Below are 23,699 nucleotides of genomic sequence, written 5' to 3' on the forward strand. Positions count from 1 at the left end.
TCGTATTTAACACTAACATTTTTTTTTTTTGTAACAGAGACTCTAGTAATATATTAATTTATCATAATGTACTTGTTATATATTTTATCAATCCATTTATTAATGCGTCATAAGTTAAGTATATATCTTTGACTTAACCTGGATAGCCTCAATCTCTCTCTCTCTCTCTCTCTCTCTCTCTCTCTCTCTCTCTCTCTCTCTCTCTCTCTCTCTCTCTCTCTCTCTCTCTCTCTCTCTCTCTCTCTCTCGGTGTGTGTGCTTTTTTCTGGTTCTCATCGTTTGGTTCTTTTATTTTGGTTCATATTGCGTGAGAACCCAACTCTCTCCTTCTCTAACCCCAGCAGTTCTATTCTTTCTTGGCCAAATATCACTTGACATTATTTTCATTTTATTTTATTATTTTTTTTCTCTTTTCGCAATTAAAATTCCAACTTACGTACCTTTTCACCTCTTTTTTTTATATTTTCCCCTTCTTTGCGAGTTTTTATTTTCATTCTAGTGCATCTTTTTGTTTATTTTATTTATTTTATTTATTTTTGTATTTATTTGTTTATTTATTTATTTATTTAATTTATTAATTAATTTATTTATTTTTATTTATTTTATTTTTTTTTCTGAAGGCATTATTTCTGCGACTCATTCCCATCCCCAGCCTATGCTAAACTTTCGTCACCAAGCGGTAGAATATTTATCCCATCTCAAGTATTTATCTCAACTCTTAATTAGCATGATGGATTCATTTTCCATTCCCATGCGTTTTGCTTTTATTTTTCAGGCAAACTCATTAAACTTAAATTTCATCCAAAGACGTATTGTTTTTAATGTATTAATCTCAATCTGTTTATCTATCACTCTTCTTATCTGTCTGTCTATTTATTTGTTTGTCTATCAATCAGTCAATAAATTAGTCAGTATATCAATCAGTATCTATTTATACATCTGTCTATCAATTTATTTATCTTTCTATCTATATATCTGTCTATCTGTTTACATATCAATCTATTTATCTATCTGTCTGTCTGTGTGCCTCTCCGTCCGCCTTTCTGTCATTCAATCTATGTTTCCCTGTACTCTTAATCCTAATCCATGTTCGTAATACCTCAAAGGAAATAAAAATACTATATAGCGCCCATGTGTATATCAGTAAATTGATGTTATGGCCAATTGATTTTCCTTTATTTTATTTTCTAAGAAGTGAATGGCTGACTGCTGTGTCCTGTGGCCTGTGAAGCTGTGATGCGGTGGCGAACAACGAGCAGCTTGATAGCCTTTAATTACAAGTACGGAGAGAGAGAGAGAGAGAGAGAGAGAGAGAGAGAGAGAGAGAGAGAGAGAGAGAGAGAGAGAGAGAGAGAGAGAGAGAGAGAGAGAGATTGAAATTGATATTGATATTGATATTCTTTATTGGCAATATACATTAAATGTCATGTAATTAATATAAACAAAATAAATATAATTGTGCCAGGTCCATTGAGCCGAGGCTCTTATTAGGACCTTATCAATAATTATTAGAAAATTATGTGAGCCGATCATGCTGGACTGAAAAATAAACAAAACACAATATACCTACATATATACACGCATGCACACGCACCCATACATTCATATTGACACTTGGTTACGTATACATACACACAAATATGCACATATACATACATTCATATAAATATATATACATACACGTACTCTGACATGTACACATACACACACATACACACACAAATATATTCTAGCATATACACACATAAATATGTACATTCTATTTCTCACAAATGTATATTACATTAAGATGGACAGCAAAAAAATCCAGGCATATTTTATTACATACATGAGGGTTGACTAAGTCCGAAAAATTCTTCTTGACATTGTACTTGAATACTCTGAGTGAAGTTGTGGATTTTAAACAATTCGGTAACATGTTCCATTGTTTCGCTCCCCTAACGGTGACACTGCTGGGCATGAGTTATTCTGCAAAGTGATTTTCTAACTTCTTTAGGTCTTCTTATTTAAATGTTTTGATGCAATAGATGAAGCTCACAGTCATCAGAGTATGAATTATTGGATTTGAATAACAAATAAATTGGTTTGCAGTGAAATTATATCGGGTCTGTGTGGTCATATTTTGAATAGTTGAAAATCACTCAAAGTAACTGCTGTTGTGCAAGAACAAGGTTATCATAATCTAACTCCCCTCGTGACTTCTGGCTTCTAGCCAAAAATATCTTCAATAACTTTGCTTCTTCTTTCTTCTCCATTATTTCAACCAGATGGTACTACTGCTATCACATCTAAAGCTGAATTCTTTCGCTCAGACTTTACTAAAAGCTCTACCTTAGATGACTCAGGGCTTGTTCCTTACTCTACTCCACCCTATCATTACTTCTTGCTACCTATTAAATTTCTTCACAATGATGTTTTCCATCCGCTCGCTGGCCTAAACCCTCGGAAGGCTTATGGACCTGATGGGATCCCTCCTATTGTTCTCCAAAACTGCGCACCCGTGCATGCACCTTACCTAGTCAAAACTCTTTCTACTCTGTCTCTCAGCATCTACCTTTCCTTCTTGCTGGAAGTTTGCCTACATTCAGCCTGTTCCCAAAAAGGGTGACCGTTCTAATCCCGCAAACTGCCGTCTTATTGCTTTGACTCGCTGCCTATTTAAAGTTTTTTTTAATCTATCCTCAACAGAAATATTCTTAAACATGTTTCACTTCACAACCTTCTATCTATATGGATTCCGTCAAGGCCGCTCTACCGGCGATCTTCCTTACTGAGTGTTGGTCATCCTTTTTTTGGAGATTTTAGTGAAACTTTTGCTATTGCCTTAGACATACCAAAACTTTTGATAGGGTTTGCTGCAAAGTTTTCATTTCCAAACTACCCTCCAATGGTTTCTATTCTCTCTGTAACTTCATCTCGAGTTTCCTTTCTAACTGTTCTATTGCTGCTGTAGTAGACGGTCACTGTTTTTTCTCCTAAATCTATAAACACTGGTGTTCCTCAGGGTTCTGTCCTGTCACCCACTCTCTTCCTATTATTCATCAGTGATCTTCTAAAACCAAACTTCTTGTCCTATCCACTCCTACGCTGATGATACCACCCTGCACTTTTCCACGTCCTTTCGTAGCTTTTCAACTCTTCAAGAAGTAAACAGAACACGCAGTGAAGCTACAGAATGCTTGACTTCTGATCTCTCTAAAATTTCTGATTGGGGCAGAGCAAACTTCACTGCTTCAAAAACTCAGTTGTTTCCTCTATCAAATCGACACAACCTTCCAGACAACTATCCCCTCTTCTTCAGTGACACTCATCTACACTGGACATCCTTGGTCTGTACTTTACTTATAATTTAAACTGGAAACTTCACATCTCATCTGTAGCTAAAACAGCTTCTATGAAGGTAGGTGTTCTGAGACGTCACCGCCAGTTTTCTCACCCTTCCAGCTGCTAACTCTGTACAGGGGCCTTTTCCGTCAATGTATGGAATATGTTTCACATGTTTTGGGAGATTCCACTCATACCGCTCTTCTAGACATGGTAGAATCAAAAGCTTTTCGTCTCATCAACTCCTCTCCTTTAACTGAGTGCCTTCAGCCTCTTTCTCATCGCCACAGTGTTGCATCTCTATCTATCTTCTACCGCTATTTTCATGCTAACTGGTCTTCTGATCTTGCTAACTGCATGTTTCCTCTCCTCCCGCGGCCTCGGTGCACTAGACTTTCTTCTTTCCCTCACCCCAATTCTGTCTACCTTTTTAATGTAAGAATTAACCAGTATTCTCAGTCATTCATCCCTTTTTCTGGAACTTCCTGCCTGCTTCTGTATTTCCACCTCCCTATGACTTGAACTCCTTCAAGAGAGAGGTTTCAAGACATTTATCCTGTAATATTCGACTTCCGCTCTGGACTCTCTTCGGGGACCGGCAGCTCAGTGGGCCTTTTTTTTTTTTTTTAATTAGATTTTTGTTACCCTTGGCCGGTGTTCCTCATACATAAAAAAAGTTTTGAAAGCTCCCCCTTGATTACTGAGCAGCATAAAAGTGTGGATATGCTAATGACATGTATATCTGTATGAGACAATCATTAGTGACTGAGTTTCGGATTTTATTAAAGTATAGATTTTATAGAGTCTGGAGATTTTTTTAACAAACTTCTAGTATTTGGAATTTCCATAATAATTTGTTATCTTTAAGTAACCCTAGAAAATTTACTTCATAGCTTTGGTTCAATGACAGAGAGAGAGAGAGAGAGAGAGAGAGAGAGAGAGAGAGAGAGAGAGAGAGAGAGCGAGAGAGAATGTGTATCCATTATTATTATTATTATTATTATTATTATTATTATTATTATTATTATTATTATTATTATTATTATTATTATTTGTAGCAGTAGTAGTAGCAGTAGTAGTAGTAGTAGTAGTAGTAGTAATAGTATCATCATCATTATGTTCTTGTTTTATGTTCTTTTTTTTATGTTTTGTTGTTGTTGTTGCTGCTTGTGCTGCTGCTGTTGTTGCTGTTGTTGTTGTAGTGAAAATGTCAATAATGGAGGCAAAATGGAGAAGCCAACAAATAAGATAGAATAAGAACATACAACATTGAATAATTTCATCAATAATAATCTAATATTAACGTGCACCATTTAGATGTGCTCATGTGCACCGTTATATCGAGTGTCGCCTTGCCTCCCATTCCGGTGTTTGCCTGCCCGCCGCCATTACCGGAGGGAGACTGTACTACATCACCGTCACTGCATGTTTTTGAGCCCCCATGCCATAGTTGTGATTTACGATTTGTTATTTTTCTGTCTCATCCATTACGGAGCTGATGGTGATGTATGGCTGTCGGGCGACACAAAGGGGAATATCCGACACGATTTGGTGGAACGAATATGTACGAGTGTTCCTTCGCCTCAGTTTCTCGGCAATGCCTCACGTTATTAGCGCTCTCCCAGCAGGACCGTGTCGGGTGGAAAAGATTGTAGTGCTTGCTAAGAAACTCGTAGTGGTGATTGTTCCTTGTAGATTGTGAATAGAAGGGGAAGGTTTTGTAACATCTGATCCTATGTGTTCTGCCTGTTTACCTGTACCCGTATAGGTTTGCAATATTTAGCTTGTCGATGTCTACAATCCCAGTATATAGCAACTTTACCAATTATACAGTCTTCAGAAAGTATGACTGAGGCCTCGAAAATATAACCCTTCTTACGATCACAGCTTTTGTCAGGCAGTTTGATGAAGTACAGGATACAAGAAAAAATACGAGTATAAAGGTCACTCAGTATGCTGATACCAAGAAAGTAAACTGTAGAGAAGGATTTCAAGAAGTTAAATAATTTACTTCCGGAATGGTCTTGGTATACCGAACTATTATATATGTATGTATCTATAAATATACTATACTGTATATATACTCAACTATATAAGACGTACTATGAGATTAACTATACAACTATTTATGTGAACAGATGTTAGATATCTGGTAATTTTAAGGTATTTGATGTAAGAGAACAACGGATTTAGAGTAAAAAACATGGAGTAAATATTTTCCGGCGCCTAATCACGCTTAGTCAAGTCTATCAGTGGCTGGCGTGGCGGAGGGGGAAGGAGAATGATGCATACCCTCCGTCACACCACCATCTTGACATGACGATTGGGTGTGCTGGAGTGTGTGTCCCCGGTGCTGCCTTGTGTTTGAAGAAGTTCTGTGGTTCATCCTGCTGTTATGTGCTTCAGGCTGTTAGTTGCTTGGTGATCTTTCTAATTAAACATTGAAACATTAATTCTGTTAACCAATCAGTTACTATATAAAATACATGCAGAAGGTTTTACATTAGCTGAGAAAGTTTAGAGTTAAAATTTACCATTATACGCATTAGATGTACATGCCTTATTTCTCTTCTAAATGATACAGAAAGCTTGACTGAATATTATTGTTAATCACTTTTCGTAATGAACTTACGATCGAAAGCATTTAAAGATTTTCATTGACTGAATATTTGTCACACGAATATAAGCTTATGCACCATTTTTATTCAATTTTACTGAGCTTTGCTCAGTCTAATAGTTTTTTAGACACTTGGCAAGGCATCCTCCAGGAAACAGCATTCGTCTATAAAAATAACACATCACATTATAATAGCACTGTTCACTCTCTACCAAGTATTTTTTCTCACTCCTCCAAGTCTTTTCATCCTATCCGCAGTTTTTTCATCCTATTCCAAGTTTTTTTCCTTGTTTCAAGTCTTTGGGGAGGATTAGCGAGGTAAGGAGACGATGACACAGCTTCCTACCTCGCTAACTCTCCCCAAAGTCTCACCATTCTCTCCCAAGTTTATTCACCTCACGCAAGGCTTTTCATCGTCTTTCAAGTGCATTTTCATCCCTAACACTTTTTTTCATCTGCTTCTGATTTTTTTTTTTTTTCACATTCCACAAGGTTTTACTATCCTCCTCCGAGTTCATTGACCCTCTTGCCATTTTTTTTTTTTTTTTTGTCCTCTCCCAAGTCTCATCACCTCGCTATTGCAGCCACGAATACAATGTCTATACAGTTTTACCAACTTGGCCCTTGATTTGGGTACAGAGAGGAAAACCATCCCCAAAATAACACATCAGATTCAAAATTAGTAGCACATACACGACCATTTAATAACTCTTAACCTGCTGTCTGTTAGGTATAGATTTTTTTCTTTTTTTTTCACCGAATATGAAGGAAAATGTCAGTCGTGTAATACCTCCAGGTAATGCTTCTGTAATACTTCAGTGTGACGAGGGAAGGAAGGTTTGAGGTACAGGCTAGAATGATTGGAGTCGATTATAGTGAATCAGTATACGAATAACAGCCCACGAAGACGAAGATGGAGTGTACCGCCGATGTCTTCACCATTCTGTCACTCGTCACTCGATTATGTCTCTCTCTCTCTCTCTCTCTCTCTCTCTCTCTCTCTCTCTCTCTCTCTCTCTCTCTCTCTCTCTCTCTCTCTCTCTCTCTCTCTCTCTCTCTCTCTCTCTCTCTCTCTCTCTCTCTCTCTCTCTCTATCTATCTATCTATCTATCTATCTATCTATCTCGTCCCCATCTTCATCACTAGTTTTGTACTCTTTTTGTCGAGTTCATAAATATGTAGTGTGTGTGTGTGTGTGTGTGTGTGTGTGTGTGTGTTCTCGTGTCTTTAGAGGCCCTTAGCAACCTGTGCGAGCTTATATATAAATCATTCTAATTCAAATACGAATCTTCTGTCCCCACTTTTCCCCCTCCCGTCTCCAGAGCAAATGACGGTAAATAATAATAATATATAATCAATACACACTGAATGAAAACTTAAATGGTGTCCTGGATTATCACGTTGGATTATCTACAATACCCCGGAGAGTCTTATCAAGTGAGGCGCAGATTCATTTCTTTATTATTACTCGAGATGATATGAGTGTGTGTGTGTGTGTGTGTGTGTGTGTGTGTGTGTCTGGGTCTGGGTGAGTGTGTGAGAGTGTATTGTGGGTACACATTGAAGAATCTTATGCTAAATCAATAATATCCACCACTGTTACAAGTGTGTGTGTGTGTGTGTGTGTGTGTGTGTGTGTGTGTGTGTGAGTCTAGGTGAGTGAGTGGATGAGTGGTTGGATTGTTGTGTGTGTGTGTGTGTGTGTGTGTGTGTGTGTGTGTGTGGGTCTAGGTGAGTGGGTGGGTGGCTGGTTGGATGGTTGTCTGTGTGTGTGTGTGTGTGTGTGTGTGTGTGTGTGTGTGTGTGTGTGTGTGTGTGTGTGTGTGTGTGTTGTGGATACACATTAAAGAATCTTGTGCTGAATCATTAATATCCACCACTGTTACAACACCAGCAGGAAAAGAGAAAATGGAAAAGAAGACGAAAACAATTTTAAACTCAACTCCCTCAGGCTTGGAAGTGTCTTGATATTCTTTGCCGTCTTTAAAAGTGTGTGAATCCTAAGAGGGAGTGGAAATAAAGGAAGACACACTGCTGGTCAAGAATTTCTTTCACGCAGAACGAAAACAACAACAACAACAACCATATTTCTTTAGAGATGTAGACGGAATGTATTTGGCTGTAACTTGTAATTGTACCGATTTTTTTTTTCATTTATATTTGTATTTATTTTACTTTTATTTATTTGTTTATTTATGTATTTATTTGTTCATTCATTTTTGTTGACAAGAAAGACGTTGATTTGCCGCTTACTTTTTTTCTTTCTCTCTTTCTTTTCAACAGGAATGGCGTTAATTTGCTGTTCATAAAAAAAAAATAAAAAATCCCAAAAGTAATACAAATAATGCAACAGTACCTGACAACACTAGTAACGAATACCTGGAGTTTAACAGAAAAGACGTTCATTTATTAGGTATGAATGAATCAGGTCATTAGTAAAAGTAGTGAAAGAGAGGATGACAACAACTTACACTAACTTGAAGTGATCGCAATGGAATAGTCTTAATATACAGTATAGCATGCCATGTATGGAGCCTGTAGTTTTTTTTTTTTTTATTGTGGGATAAGCATGTGATATTTTGAATGGAAAATCACTTGAAAGTAATAAAAAACTTAAATGGCAGATGTTACTTAAAACAACAGACAATGTATTAAAACGCTCATAGAAGTTTAGAAATGACTTAAAGTACCAGATAAATTTCTTAAATGATGAGGAATTTCGTAAAGGGCGAAAAACTATCCAGAACAGAAAGCCTCAGACACAGAGATCTTCTTCTTTATCTCATCCCTTTTCTGTCCACCTCCCTAATGTAGGAGTTAACTAGTATTGACAATCTTACATCTCTTTCGCTTTTAAACTCTGGAACTCCCTGCTTGCTTCTGTATTTTCCCTTTCCTATGACTTGAACTCTTTCAGTAGGAAGGTTACAAGACATTTCCCTAATTTGGGTAATTCTTTTGGCTCTTTTCATTAGAAAGTGGTATCATCAGTGGGTTTCTTTTCTTTTTTTTTTTTTTTGCCTGAGTTTACATAGAAAAACCATTCTTGTTGATGAGAGATGGGATATGCCGGAAGAGGAGCTAGGTAATATACAAAATAGTGATATAATGATAATAATAATAATAATAATAATAATAATAATAATAATAATAATAATAATAATAATAATAATAATAATAATAATAATAATAATTCTTAGCTAACAGGTCGACTACGCTGGAGTGAAGAAAAATGCAGCATCAATAATATCCTGGAGCAGCAAAGCAATGCAAAACCGTCATATCTTCAAAATAAGCTTCATCTTGACTGAATTCTGATACTGCCGCTCGCTGGGATGAAAGGTGACGATCGGATAGACCCAAGAGAGCGACATATGTACATGCATATGAACGAACATACATACATACTTACATATTTACCTACATGCTTATTTACTTACTGACTGAGTGAACGAATAAATGAATGAATGAATGAATGAATGAATGAATGAATGAATGACTTTCTCAATAACTGACTGACCGACTGACTGACTGACCTATTGACTAACTGATTGACGTGACTTTCTTAATTACTGGCTGACTGACTGACTGTCTGACCTACTCGTAGACTGACTGACTGACGGATTTACCTACCTACCTACACACACACACACACACACACACACACACACACACACACACACACACACACACACACACACACACACACACACACACACACACACACACACACGCAAATAATGAAAATTCCGAAGCCCCGAGTCCTCATGCGGATGGAAAATTCACGTGAAGGTCTTTGAAAAACCACACGCATAAGTTTTCCTCCTTTTTGAAATGCTAAAAGCGGATAGTTTTTCTTCTCTCTCTCTCTCTCTCTCTCTCTCTCTCTCTCTCTCTCTCTCTCTCTCTCTCTCTCTCTCTCTCTCTCTCTCTCTCTCTCTCTCTCTCTCTCTCTCTCTCTCTCTCTCTCTCTCTCTCTCTCTCTCTCTCTCTCTCTCTCTCTCTCTCTCTCTCTCTCTCTCTCTCTCTCTCTCTCTCTCTCTCTCTCTCTCTCTCTCTTCACACAAGCGATGCAGACGTCACCAGCTCAGAGATATACACCCGTACTTCCTGCAGAACTGATCGCCATGGGAAAGACACGCCTTGAGGTTTGAAAGTGAGATATGAACAGCAAGACCTTATATACAGGCATAGCGACACATCTAAGCCACCGTGAATGAACTTCCAAGTGAAACACACGAATGGTGACACAAATAAGCAACAATACCGCATCGCTTTGAGGGAAAGACACAGAGTAAAGTCGGTGGCCACGTGCACTTTCCTAGGATCGTTTCAGTAATTTTAAACAGGGAAATATTAATAATCTCTGGTTTTGGTCGTGTAAGGTTACATAAGGGAGTTGAATCGAGGACACAAAATAATATTAAGGAAATAAAAGAAACTGTAAAAAGCCAGGAAGCCTATGTGTGGCACACCTTATATAAAACATACAATATCCACCTCACATCCCTATCATAAATTGATCTTCTATCTTAAAGTTCCCTATTAACTCGGCAAAAAAAAAAAAAAAAAACGGAACACAAAGGTAAACAGCAGGAAGTCTATTGTCCCATGAGATGCTGGTAGTGGGATACTATGGAACAAAGGATAGAAAAGAAACACTTGGTCGACGCATTATTCTAGAACAAAAATATGCGATAATCAATGTTCATCTCCTGAAGGAAAAAAGATCGGCGAAATATCGAGGTAAAAAGCTCATTCTTTTGCGAAACAAGGGGAGAAAGTTTGTAGGGGTGAGGGAGGGAGAACAAGGAATAAATGAGTAGAAGTGTGTGTGTGTGTGTGTGTGTGTGTGTGTGTGTGTGTGTGTGTGTGTGTGTGTGTGTGTGTGTGTATGTATGTATGAGGACAGGTGTCCATTGGTTGTAGTAGTTCCTCCCTCTCCTCCACCGTTTGACTACTTCATGCTACCTATTAAAATTCTTCGCAATGATGTTTTCCATGCCCTCGCTGGCCTAAACCTTCGGAAGGCTTATGGACCTGATGGGGTCCCTCCTGTTGTTCTCCAAAACACTGCCTCCATGCTTGCACCTTACCTTGTCAAACTTTTTCAGCTCTGTCTGTCAACATCTACCTTTCCTTCTTGCTGGAAGTTTGCCTACATTCAGCCTGTTCCTAAAAGGAGTGACCGTTCTAATCCCTCAGACTACCGTCCTATTGCTTTAATTTCCTGCCTGTCTAAAGTCTTTTTTTTAATCTATCCGCAACAGGAAGATTCTTAAACATCTATCATTTCACAACCTTCTATCTGACTGCCAGTATGGGTTCCGTCAAGGCCGCTCTACTGGTGATTTTCTGGCTTTCCTTACTGACTCTTGGTCATCCTCTTTTAGAGATTTTGGTGAAACTTTTGCTGTTGCTTTGGACATATCAAAAGCTTTTGATAGTCTGGCACAAAGCTTTGATTTCCAAACTATCCTCCTACGCCTTCTATCCTTCTGCCTGTAACTTCATCTCAAGTTTCCTTTCTGACCGCTCTATTGCTGTTGTGGTAGACGGTCACTGTTTTTCTCCTAAATCTATTAACAGTGGTGTTCCTCAGGGTCCTGTCCTATCATCCACTCTCTTATTATTCATCAATGACTTTCTAAACCAAACTTCTTGTATCCACTCCTACGCTGATGATGCCACCCTGGACTTTTCCACGTCTTTTCATAGACGTTCAACCCTTCAGGAAGTAAACATTTCACACAGGGAAGCCACAGAGCGCCTAACTTCTGATCCTTCTAAAATTTCTGATTGGGGCAGAGCAAACTTGATATTGTTCAATGCCTTAAAAACTCAATTCCTCCATCTATCAACTCGACACAACCTTCCAGACAACTATCCCCTCCTCTTCAGTGACACTCAACTGTCCCCCTCTTGTACACTGAACATCCTCTGTCTGTACTTTACTTATTATCTGAACTGGAAACTTCACATCTCATCTCTAGCTAAAACAGCTTCTATGAAGGTAGGTGTTCTGAGACGTCTCCGCCAGTTTTTCTCACCCCCCAGCTGCTAACTCTGTACAAGGGCCTTATCCGTCCATGTATGGAGTATGCTTCACATGTCTTGGGAGGGGTTCCACTCATACCGCTCTTCTAGACAGGGTGGAGTATGCTTCACATGTCTTGGGAGGGGTTCCACTCATACCGCTCTTCTAGACAGGGTGGAATCAAAATCTTTCGTCTCATCAACTCCTCTCCTCCAACTGACTGTCTTCAGCCTCTCTCTCATCGCCGCAATGTTGCATCTCTAGCTATCCTCTACCGATATTTTCATGCTAACTGCTCTTCTGATCTTGCTAACTGCATGCCTCCCCTTCTTCCACGGCCTCAGTGCACAAGACTTTCTTCTTTCTCTCACCCCTATTCTCTCCACCTCTCTGATGCAAGAGTTAACCAGTATTCTCAGTCATTCATCCCTTTCTCAGGTAAACTCTGGAACTAGCTGCCTGCTTCTGTATTTCCACCTTCCTATGACTTGAATTCCTTCAAGAGGGAGGTTTCAAGACACTTACTCGTATCCTTCAATTTTTGACTACCGCTTTGGAGCCTTTTCTGGGACTGGCATGTCTTTTTTTTTTTTTTATTGGATTTTTGTTGCTCTTGGCCAGTGTTCTTCCTACATAAAAAAAAAAAAAATAGAGATAGGAACATCAGCAGTAGTAGTAGTAGTTGTTGTCGTTGTTGTTGCTGTTATTGTTGTTGTTGTTGTTGTTGTTGTTGTTGTTTTTGTTGTTTTTTGCTGTTATGTCGCTGATGTCGTTATTGTTGTCTTTTTAATTGTTGTCGTCGTTGTTATTGTTGTTGTTGTTGTTGTTGCAGTTGTTCCTGTAGTAGTAGCAGTGTACCAGTTATAAATTATAAGTGAGTCTGGTACGCGAAATGCATAGAAATGTTCAAGTTAAAAGTGAAGGTCAGACGGAAGCCGTGTGGGAATGACAGACAGTTCTGAGGGAAAAGTAGAGCCACGTCAGGAATCGGCATCGGGTCCTTCCCCGTTCAACATTATGATGGACGTGCTGACAGAACAAGTGAGAGAAGCAGCGCTGTGATGTATGCTGACGATACTGTGTTGCATGCACGCTTGGATGGAGGGAGGGAAGAGGAACCTGAGATCTTTTTTTTTTTTTTTTAGTCCTGGTAGAAGAAATAGAAAGGAAAAGGGAGAAGAGGGAACTGGGAAATTTTTGAATTTATGACAGAAGGAAGAGGAGAACAGGAAGCACAGAAGAGGAAACAGTGATTTTGTAAAATGGTAGAATGAAGAGAGGAAAAAATATATGTATACTGTATTGAACATACGAACTGCCACCACGGAGGTTAGTCTAGTGTGGCATTAGTTACAAGAGCTTCAGGCAATTAAAGATGAAGATATCAGTATATAGAAGCCACTCAGAATCTGATTGGAGGAACTGGAAGCAAGTACCAGGAGTCTTTCATAAGAGAAATACACTTATTGGAAAGTTCTGCAATACGTCTAACACCTGAAGACACGATACCTGAAAGGGTATCGTGGAGAAAATTATTAGATCACTGCAGATCACTGCGGATCACTGCAGGGCATTGGTGATATCAGGATGAGGAAGGGTGTTCTGTATTTTTTCGTAATCAATACAGTCTTCCTTACAATAACCTTAGGTCGGGAACTGTTTTTTTTTTTTACTTATTTATTTATTTATTTTCTATTTACTTCATTTTACTTATTTATTTATTCTATCTTATTTCCTTATTTTCGTGTTTATTTATTTTTTTTTTACCTTTTTTATTTATTATTATTATTATTATTTTTTTTTTTATTTATTTATTTATTTTTTTTTACAGCTGTCAGTGCCAACACATACACAGAACGGTCAAACGTGCAGGGCTACTTCCAAGGGACTGACAAGGCTCTCAACGTAAAGACGCTAGCAGGTAAATATAGTCTAAAGATTTCTCATAGTTGCTTGGATCATGATTCTCTCTCTCTCTCTCTCTCTCTCTCTCTCTCTCTCTCTCTCTCTCTCTCTCTCTCTCTCTCTCTCTCTCTCTCTCTCTCTCTCTCTCTCTCTCTCTCTCTCTCTCTCTCAAGTCCCGTATCGAAGGTCTATGTTGTATCTATGTATCTAAGTTCTGTATGTCCGTGATACTCTCACCCATGGCACCAGACACTCCCGAAGGCCAGCTGTGATCGATGAGTCCCCTGTGTAAAACTTGGTGGAGGCAGCACTCACTGTAGCAGTCGTTGGTGCAGTACTAGAGGTATTGGATTATTGGCTTGTGTATAACCGATCCGGGTAGGAGGGACTAGTAAAAAAAATGGTATATTAATGATTAGCTGTATTTGATGTGCTCCCAGCCATCACTCATTGTCTTTTTGCCTCTTCTTGGGGTGATCAGTTGTTGAGTGTAAGAGAGAGAGAGAGAGAGAGAGAGAGAGAGAGAGAGAGAGAGAGAGAGAGAGAGAGAGAGAGAGAGAGAGAGAGAGAGAGAGAAAGTGGGGGATGGGAGGAGGGAGGGAAAGAGGGATTGACGTGTAAGGTGTAGTCTGTGGAAATTCAGCTGGATGATAAATTTCTTGTGTTTTCGTGATCTTTGTTATCCTTTAAAACTCTATTGTTGTTGTGTGTGTGTGTGTGTGTGTGTGTGTGTGTGTGTGTGTGTGTGTGTGTGTGTGTGTGTGTGTGTGTGTGTGTGTGTGTGTGTGTGTCTGTGTGCGTGCGTGCGTGCGTGCTCGTCTTTTGAAGGTGTTCCTATCCTTCTTTACATTCCTTTCTTCCCTCCCTCCTCCTCCTCCTACACACACACACACACACACACACACACACACACACACACACACACACACACACACACACACACACACACACACACACACACACACACGTGCATGCCAGTGCCGCGCTGCACCCTCTCATTGAGCGTTGTGCCGCCACCTGGTGGGTGCATGGGCCGCTGCCACTCCTGACTGACACTAACCATTGCAAGGAACATTAATTTCTCCTGATCATAAACAGCAACTATCTTCTGTGGAGGTCGACAAGGCTGGTTGGATGTGGCAGCAGCTTTTGGGAAGGGAGGAGCAGTCCAGATGCTGTTGTTAACGTCGTTATGAACGGTAATTGCCGCACTTCATCTTGCTGTGCGCCGCGCGGCTCAAACCCATGTTATCGACAATTTTATTGCAGTAATATTTCTTGTTTTCGACTGTTACTATTCATCATGGAGCAATAACCGTTCGTCTTATTCGCCGCAATGATGAGGCAGCAATTTACCGGCAACGACAGTCAATACACATTGTGGCAGCCGCCCTCGCCCTCGCCCTCCTCCTTCCCCGCCGTTGCCGCAAGAGGCGCCGGCTGCCTCGTCCCACCACGAAAAGCACACCGGTGTTCATTGTCACAAAGAATTCTGATATCGAAATCAATAGCTGCATACAGTGAATATTTTTCACGATACTGTACACAAAGGATTGCAGCGGTGTGCCTGCACTGAACGACAAGCCAGGGGTGGGGGGGAGAAAGGGTATAGGAAACGAAAAGATGGGACGGAGGAGGGGAGAGGATAGTAAAGGAAAGAAGAGAAAAGAGGAAGGAAGGGGAGGATGAGAAGAAGAGAAGAGTGACGAGGAAGGTAACGAGGAGGAAGGAAGGAGAGTGGTAAAAGAAGAGTTTAGAAGAGAAAGATAGGATAGATAGCAGAATACAGGGAAGAGGAAGATAAGGGAAAGGAAAGATGGAGAGAAACGGAGGAAGGGAGGAAAGTAAGAGAGAGAGAGAGAGAGAGAGAGAGAGAGAGAGAGAGAGAGAGAGAGAGAGAGAGAGAGAGAGAGAGAGAGAGAGAGAGAGAGAGGGGGGGAAGATAAATGACACTGAGGATGATGAGAGAAGAGAGAGGAAATGAGAAACAGGCGGGAGGAGTAAAGATTGACGAAGCTCAGAGCACGAGTGGCAGGAACACAAGATTAAATATTATGTTCACTGCATATAGAATTATCCAAACCTGTCACGTCAGTGCAGGAGTAGCGGGCTGACATTAAATGACACGCAGTACCCGTACATACAAAATACCGCCAATAACATGTGGTATTATTCATTTATTCATATATCTCCCTTTTTATGTATTTATTTATTCATATGATTTTTAGAAACAATGGAAATAGTCGCTCAGAGATCACTTTGCAATATTTATCACCTTTTCTCTTTGATCGGATTGAAACTGATGGCTCGTGGACACACATACACACACACACACACACAAAGAGAGAGAGAGAGAGAGAGAGAGAGAGAGAGAGAGAGAGAGAGAGAGAGAGAGAGAGAGAGAGAGAGAGAAAGAGAGAGAGTGAGAGTGTGTGTGTGTGTGTGTGTGTGTGTGTGTGTGTGTGTGTGTGTGTGTGTGTGTGTGTGTGTGTGTGTGTGTGTGTGTGTGTGTGTGTGTGTTTCAAATAAAAAGACTAATTTCTTTGTTTAAGAGGAAAACGTGTGCACCATCCCCCTTCCCCCCCCATAAGAACCCGGAGTGCGGAAAGGATACATGAGAAAAACAGTTATTTATACCAGGAGACTTATTGACACCTGTAGGACTTGAGGGAGTGAGGGTTAGTGAAGGGAGCTGTGACGAGTGTGAGGCATTGAAGATGAAGAGCTGGCTTATTGACTGAGTAAGTGAATGAGTGAGTGATTTAATGGCACCTTAGTAGCAGTAACAACAGGGTCTTATGGCGACGTGAATACAAGGGGAGCTGGAGGAGTGTGGTAAAGCCTTGGATTGTCGCAGGAGTGATATGGTAGGGTGAAATTCTCCGGTGATATAATAGGGAGACATTGGAGAAATTTTACCTTCATGTCACTGCGAGCTTGAATATGATTTGGGCGAGAAGGGTACGATGGGATCTGCTTTAGACGGGAACGGGAGCTTAGTCTATTTTTCGACAGTCTGTCCAGTGGAGCGAAGGGAGTCGTGGGGTGGCTGGATATCTTGAGAGGTCTTATGGTGGTGGGCGAGTGGTAGGAAATGGGTGTCTGTGGAATCAATGAGTGTAGATGGATGTGCTGGGGTCATGGAAACACAGTGGTGGCCTGGATGGATGCGCTGGGAACCATGGAGGTTTAGATAGATGTGCTAGGGATCATGGCAGTATTGTGGTGGTCTGGAAAGGAGAGGTAGAAACTGGACGTCTCAGTTCTGGGTCTGGAATCAATATGGATGAGTTGAGGGGTCATGGAAGCAGGGACTCGTGCCATGGTCGTACTGGAAGGGAGTGTTAGAAATTTAAAGTTTGTTACGTTGATCTTGAAATGAAAGTGGATGCTCAGTTGGGGTCATGGAAGCAGGGACGCGTGCCATAGTCCTCCTGGAAGTGAGTTTAAAGTCTGCTACGTGGGTCTGGAATCAAATTGGATACTCAGGTGGAGTCACGGAGGAAGAGATGTGCGCTTTAGTCGTAGGCAGCACCGCCAGCAGAGATGGAGGTGATGTACTCGAGACTTAGATTGTTTACACTGCAAATTTCCTTCCACTAAGGCACGAAGAGTCCCTCAGCCCCATCCTCAAGAGGGCGCGCTTAAGCCTCTTACACACATCCCCGGTTGACCCTGATAATGCTCAAGTTAAAATTGTGGTTTGTGTGCTATTTGAAATGCGATTTGTTCCGGAATGATTGATGAAGCAAGCAGAGGCAACAGGGGCGGGTCGGAAAGAGGGTCTGTCGGGGCGTGGAGACCGAGCAGGCAGAGCGGAAGGGAGAAGGCAAGACTCACTGAGAGGAGGGAGTGAGGGGCGGCCGAGGCACTGCTGGTGGAGGTGGTGGTGGTTGTGGTCCAAGTGTCTTCCTCAAAATTAAACTATCATATAATTTTCTTGTTCTATATTATTATTATTTATCCATTCACTGTAATGGTACAGTACGTTCATATTAGATGACTGTAGAATTTATATTTGCAAAAATGTTTTGTCCATTGTGTGTGTGAAATAATAAGTAATAATCATAATAATAATAATAATAATAATAATAAGAAGAAGAAGAAGAAGAAGAAGAAGAAGAAGAAGAAGAAGAAGAAACTGTTTATAAATGTTGCAGCCGTGAGGTTGAAAATATACATATTAATATTAAGAGGTTCATAGTTGCTGAGTGTGGGGGATTACAGTGACAAGTGGAAGTGTTTTACAATGAAAATTAAAAGAAATTATATGAGCTTGGTGGTGTGTGGTGCCTCCCAGGCAAGGCTCGGTCCTGCAAATGAGGGCGATGGCACGTGGCGCCTGGAGCAAAAACCTGGAAGCTGGGGCCACACTCGAGCCTGGGCAGCAATGTGGGCGGCGGTGGGCGGGCGGCGAGGCACAGGCAGGAGTCGCGGCTTCAGATGTTGGGCGTCCTGCGTGTGGTGTCAGTTGGCTGCCAGTGGTGGGGCCCGAGGCGGCTGATGAGGGTGGCGAATTCAGGCAGGGGTCAGGTCGCAGCCTGGGAGGTGGTGGGGGTGGTGTAGGGTGCCAGAGTCCCTATGCTAAGGGACACCCTGCCCGGGAAGATTAACCCTTGAATGCTGTCAGCCGCGGCCACCCTCTTGCCCCACACCCGCCCTGGGCGCCCATTCCAATGATGATCCAGCTTCATCAAAGTTCTCTGATAAACGCGAATTCACTGTTTCTTTCTCTCTCTCTCTCTCTCTCTCTCTCTCTCTCTCTCTCTCTCTCTCTCTCTCTCTCTCTCTCTCTCTCTCTCTCTCTCTCTCTCTCTCTCTCTCTCTCTCTCTCTCTCTCTCTCTCTTTCTCTTCGTTCATTGTCCATATGTTGTTTATAATTTGTCTATAATTTTGTTACACTTCCAATTGTCACTGAAGAATTGGAGTGGGTAGGGGAAGGAAGGGGGAAGGGTCTCATTCCAAGCTGTGGCTGGTCCGAGGAGCGCGGGCACACATGTCTTGACCATTTGGAGGTCAGAGACGTGTGTGTGTGTGTGTGTGTGTGTGTGTGTGTGTGTGTGTGTGTGTGTGTGTGTGGAACAGTGTGCACACATTATTATCTGAATGAGAAAACAGGGTATTCCAGTCTCGACTTTCAATGAATTACTAAATTCATAACGAAGAAAATATGGATATAGTTATATGGAAGACTTGACACGTTGAGGAGAGAGAGAGAGAGAGAGAGAGAGAGAGAGAGAGAGAGAGAGAGAGAGAGAGAGAGAGAGAGAGAGACGTAAAACAAAAAAAGACAGCATATAAATAAACATATAGAGACAAAGAAACTGATAGATAAGCAGACAAAGACACATAAAGGGTGTACTTTGTTGATTAATTTGTTAATGTAAAATATTCTCGTTCGTGTTTATTTGGACTCTCCTGTTTCCTGTTCCCATTTCCTCGTCTTAGAACAGTTTCAATTAATCCTTTCATGCACACACACACACACACACACACACACACACACACACACACACACACACACACACACACACACACACACACACACACACACACACACACACACACACACACACACACACACATTCACACACAGAAAATGGAAGGAGGAATGAGAGGAAGATGGAAGGGAGAAAGAAGAGGAGAGGAATAATTGGATAGGAAACAGGTTATAAATGGAGGAATTGGCAGAAAGACACGCAGGAATTAGTGTTGAAGGGAAACAAACGTTGAGAGGAGACAAGCGAAATGAAAAGGGAAGGAGAGAAAGGAGAGAGTGAGAAGGGATCCGACGAAGCATTATAATAGAGAGAGAGAGAGAGAGAGAGAGAGAGAGAGAGAGAGAGAGAGAGAGAGAGAGAGAGAGAGAGAGAGAGAGAGAGAGAGAGAGAGAGAGAGTGACTGACTTGATTATTATTATCAGTCGACATTCAGGTAATATTCGTTTTCATTAGCCATTTCCTGCTGCAAATTTAATAATAAGGAAAACTCGTCATGATCACTATTTTACCTCCTCCTTTCCTTACTCCTCCTTTACTGTTGTGGTGTATAGGGATTTTTTTTTGTATGTTTTTGTACGTTTTTGTATGTTGCTGTTGTTGTACATATCATTTTATTATTAAGTGTATTTGCTTCCAGATCTTTAGGTGAGTAGGGTCTATCAAAGGGGGAATAATACAGTCTCCTTGCATCCTGTCCAGTGAAAATTACATGTTCGCTTTTTTCCCCATACTGTACGGTAATTTCACAACATGTCATTTCACTACATGTCAGCGCTGTCTGGAGGAAATGACGAGTGGGGAGGAATCTTCGCTATGGTATCGTATCTCTTCACTCACTAGTTAGTAAGAATTAGTCCTCGAAGAGCCATGCAAAGAACTAAAGGTCTGTTTGCTGTTCAGTTATCCTGTGTAATCCTCCTCCTCCTCCTCCTCCTCCTCCTCCTCCTCCTCCTCCTCCTCCTCCTCCTCCTCCTCCTCCTCCTCCTCCTCCTCCTCCTCCTCCTTATCTTCCTCCTCCTCCCAACTGCAATTCACTTCCAGACTATTATTTTTATTTTCTTGCTGCCTCATCCAGACTCATCCGCGTCTCGTGCCAGTCATCCTCAGCAACACTCGGTCTTCTCAATCAGTCCCAAGTTGAGATTAAAACACGCACGATTCGTCCTGAGTGCCGCGCAGGAAGAATAAGGCAAAGTTCCGGCAATGAAGGTTGTTCACCCCCACTCTCCTACATCCTCGAAGTGGCAGATGCTGACTCCGAGAGGGTATGCTGTGTCTTGCATGCACGGACACGCAAGCAGAGAGATAGATATAAAGGTAGATATAGACAGACAGACAGACAAACAGGCAGACAGATAGATGTACAGATAGATATAGACTAACAGACAGATAGACAGACAGGCATACAGAGGGACAAATAGATAGATAAATAGATAGATAGATAGATAGACAGATAGACTAGCCGTAGATATAGGTAGATATACAGACTTTTATTGGCTGATAATTAATTAATTGATTCACTGATCGATTGATAGATTGGCAGGCAGACAAACAGGCAAACAGACAGATAACTAGGTAAAACAAACATACAGAAAAACAGAGACAAAGACAGACAAACAGACATTCATTCATTTATTACTTTTTTTTTTTTTTTTTTTTTTTTACCATTTGAGTGTCATACGAGTACAGGTAGAAAGGCAGACAAGGGAACGGAGACAGAGACATACCGAAACACACATACACACACACACACACACACACTCACTCTCTCTCTCTCTCTCTCTCTCTCTCTCTCTCTCTCTCTCTCTCTCTCTCTCTCTCTCTCTCTCTCTCTCTCTCTCTCTCTCTCTCTCTCTCTCTCTCTCTCTCTCTCTCTCTCTCTCTCTCTCTCTCTCTCTCTCTCTCTCTCTCTCCCCTTTTTGAATGTGTGACGGGAGGCAAAAGGGAGGGAGGAGATCAACCAGTCATACGGCAAAGGAAGCGAGAGATCCATCGATTAGATCAAAGTCCTGTGCGGGGTGCGTTGTTTGATCCCGCGCCCGTGTGACAATCCTCCTCAGCCTTGATAGAAAACGATACCGATAAACGCGTTAGTCTCGTACGCGTCTTTTATTTCGTACCCAGCAGTGTGAATGTATGTATCGTCGCTTTTTTTTTTTTCTTTTCTCTCCTTTTTCGTTCTTTTTCAGTTTGACGTTTCGAACCAGAGCGACACTGTAAATGTATCTCGTTCCTATTGTTTCCGGCAGTAGTGGATGTCATTATTTGCCGTTTTTTTCCCTCTCTTTCTCTCTCATCAACAGTGCGTTCGTGAAGCTTCCCAATGCAATCTTTCCCAACGTAATCGCTGCCTTCAAGGTCCATTGTAGCGTCTGTTGTGTTGCTGTTAGTCTCGCAAGTCCATGCCACGCTGTCACGCGGCGTGGGTTGGCGGAGATGCATTCAAGATTCCTTTTGGCTTGATTGCACCAAGTCTTCATGTCACGTCTCGCGGTGGAATAAGTTAGCTGTGCGACAAACTGGTGACTAGTTCAGAGCGCAGGCTGCTGAAAGAGGGAAGAGGTATGCGTGTGTGTGTGTGTGTGTGTGTGTGTGTGTGTGTGTGTGTGTGTGTGTGTGTGTGTGTGTGTGTGTGTGTGTGTGTGTGTGTGCCCCTTTCCTTGTAAGGAAAACAATGGTGAGTACTGTTTAGGCACTGTTTGTACTCTCATCGAGATTATATAATGTTTCATGGCGTTGTAGATAAATATAAAAATAAATAGTCTTGATCTAAAGCCTCTCAGAACCTCACAGTTTCAACCGAACAGTAAAGGTGACTCATGAGAACAGAGCACCCGTTGGAGGCCGCACCACACGGGAAGTAGGAATGCCACGACATACGAGTAATGTTACCTCGCATCTTCTGATCCCAGTTCCCGTGTGTGGATGTTAATGAGGAAGTGGAAAGCGATAAGGTAGATATGTTTGATATTACTCGTTCTTCAATTTCAAGTCTCTTCGTCTCAGATCTCTCGGTGGATCCTAGCAATGGGACTGAATAGGGCAAGGTAAGAGTGTGTGGTAATCTTACATTAAAAGAAGATGGAACAAGAAAAGACGGAAAACCGAATAAGGTGTTCTCCCTTGACAGTACCTTTACTTAGTCTTCAAGTCTTTTCGTCTTAGATCTCTGGATGGATCCTTGTGACAGAACAGTTTAAGTTACAAGTGTTCCCTTCCCTTGAACTGTATTTCTTATTTATATTGCATCTCCTGAACTTGTCATGAACTATCTTACTGCACGTTGCCCCTTTGCTCTCTAGCATCGTTTGCTTGAAAGAGTTATATTGTGAAATTTATTAGTGTGTGTGTGTGTGTGTGTGTGTGTGTGTGTGTGTGTGTGTGTGTGTGTGTGTGTGTGTGTGTGTGTGCATATACGAACATGAGCGAGTAAAATGAGCCTTGCACCGATGACACACCCTCCCACGCGTCTCCCTCCCCCAATAATCCCCTCTCCCCTTCGCCCTCTCTGCCTGCTTCCACTCACTGACAGTCGCAAAATATTCCCACTTTTCAAACAGTGGCAGATTTTTCCAACACTCCGCGATTATGTCCAAGCTCCGCACGCTGGCCGCCGCAACTACTATTCTGCGAAAAGCTTTCAGGCACCAACTACATATTTTATTTTATTTGAAGAGATTTTTATTGAGAAATTTTTAGGAACATTAAACCAGCCACTTTTTCTCGACTTTAATCTTCCCGCGTCGATGTGAATTTGTTGCAGGAATAAAGTCAGTGGAGAGAGAGAGAGAGAGAGAGAGAGAGAGAGAGAGAGAGAGAGAGAGAGAGAGAGAGAGATTGCGCTAGCTTTTGTTCGTTGTCACTGCTTATTTACTATTGTTTTCTGGGAGTCGTAGTAATACGTAGAAGCTGAAGTAATGGTAGTAGTAGTAGTAGTAGTAGTAGTAGTAGTAGTAGTAGTAGTAGTAGTAGTAGTAGCAGTTGCTGTTGTTCTTGTTTTGTTTTTGCAGTCTGTACTAGTAGTAGTAGTAGTAGTACTAGTAGTAGTAGTAGTAGTAGTAGTAGTAGTAGTAGTAGAAGTAGTTGTAGTGGTACTGGTAATTATTCTTGCAGCTGTGGTCTAAGCGCATGCTAAACCAAGTACTGTAGTTGTAATAGTAGCAGTTGTAGTAGTAGTAGTAGTAGTAGTAGTAGTAGTAGTAGTAGTAGTAGTAGTAGTAGTAGTAACAGTAACAGCAGTACCATCAAAATATTCAATATCGTCTTCATTCTCTCAATCACCATCATCATCATTATAATCATCATCATCATCAG

The 23,699-nt window shown here is 41.2% G+C and overlaps 1 protein-coding gene across 13 annotated transcripts in view; it reads left to right on the forward strand.

Moving 5' to 3' along the window:
- Nucleotides 1-23,699, forward strand: part of LOC135109078 (calcium-activated chloride channel regulator 2-like) — a 460,219-nt gene that overhangs the window by 367,690 nt on the left and 68,830 nt on the right. For all 13 annotated transcript variants that reach the window (XM_064020133.1, XM_064020128.1, XM_064020124.1 and 10 more), the window contains exon 17: nucleotides 13,810-13,899. The gene's annotated coding sequence lies outside the window, so the exon portion shown is untranslated. The remainder of the gene's footprint in view (nucleotides 1-13,809; nucleotides 13,900-23,699) is intronic.

This window comes from Scylla paramamosain, chromosome 18 (genome assembly GCF_035594125.1).
Source record: "Scylla paramamosain isolate STU-SP2022 chromosome 18, ASM3559412v1, whole genome shotgun sequence".
Classification (NCBI taxonomy): Eukaryota; Metazoa; Arthropoda; class Malacostraca; order Decapoda; family Portunidae; genus Scylla; species Scylla paramamosain.